General features: G+C 54.0%; 1 pseudogene; it reads left to right on the forward strand.

Moving 5' to 3' along the window:
• Positions 1-226: 226 nt before the first annotated feature.
• Positions 227-978, forward strand: LOC111726586 (annotated as a pseudogene).
• Positions 979-1,314: the final 336 nt, after the last annotated feature.

Raw genomic sequence — 1,314 nt, forward strand, 5'->3', positions numbered from 1 at the left:
CTGGCCTTCCCAGTGCTGGGAAGGGGAGGCGCATGTTGTGGCTGTGGCAGGCGGCATGGGGGTGAGGGGTACAGGGGAGGGGGCAGCAGGGACAAGGGGATTTGTTTCTCTTGCCCACTGATTTAATCTTAACCTTCATCCTCATTCCTCGTCCATCCTCCCTTCTCCTCCCCCCTCCCTCCTGACACTCCCCCTCCCCACTGCCCACCCCTACCTCTAGCTGACCATGGCATCCTAAGCAGAGAAAACATTCCAGCGGTTCGCTGTCCTCGGAGACTCCTCTAGCAGTGGCGCTGAAATAAACAACAAGAACTTCTCCAAGCTATGCCAGGACTGTGGCATCACGGATGGCAAGACGATCACCTCCGCAGATGTGGACACTGTGTTCAACAAAGTCAAGGCCAAGGATGCCGGAACCATCACGTTTCAGCAGTTCACGGAAGCAATGAAGGAACGGAGCCAGAAGCGCTTCAAGGAAAAGAGCCCAGACCAAGGCCTACAGGACATTTATCAACTCATGGAGGGCAAGAATCCATCCACCACTAGTGGTCACTGAATGAAGTCCTGTCACAGCAGCCTGGTCAGAATAAGTCCACTGGAAAAAGAAAAATCCACTGTCCCTCTGTGCCCTGGACTCCCTCCCCTTGGGTGTGGATAGCTCTGGGCCCTAAGAGCAGCGGCCCCATGCCCAAGGAAGAGTTAAGAGTTGCGAGGACTTGTTCCATGGATCTCAGGGCCATCTTAGGGGAGGAGGAGGAAGCGGGCTCAAGTCCATTCGTTGGCTTCCACCAAGCCGCAAGGGCGGGTGCTGTGGATCGTCTCACCAACACCAGCAATACACCGGCAGCCACGCAGAGCGCTTGGACGACAGTGGCAAGGGCAAGGGCAAGGACATTGCAGGTCGGGAAGAGACCACTGGTAACTCAGGTTATTGGGAGGGGCCAAAAGGCTGCTGGCACCCATGACAAGAAGAATTAGGAGCCTGGTCTGGGCCTCGAAGCCCCCCTCACCCTGCATCTTTAACACCGGGGAACTGGGGAAACAATAAACATCTGTGTGTGCAGACAAAAGAAAAAAGTGTGAACGAGTTCCTGAAAGTTGAAAAGGATTGAGGAGATCTAAGAGTGAAAGGCTGAGGTGGAGGTCATATAGAAATGTCAGGTTCAAAGACCCAGGGTCAGAATCGGGGTTGCAGGGAGACAGGATCTCAAGTTGAGTAGAGAAATTCTAAGAAAGACCGAAATGGGAGCTGATGAAGAGGGCCAGAAAAATTCCCGAAGTGGCTTAGAGCCTTCCCTGATTCCTTGCATTGGC

Source organism: Otolemur garnettii, unplaced genomic scaffold (genome assembly GCF_000181295.1).
Source record: "Otolemur garnettii isolate 467f Iridium unplaced genomic scaffold, OtoGar3 scaffold00072, whole genome shotgun sequence".
Classification (NCBI taxonomy): Eukaryota; Metazoa; Chordata; class Mammalia; order Primates; family Galagidae; genus Otolemur; species Otolemur garnettii.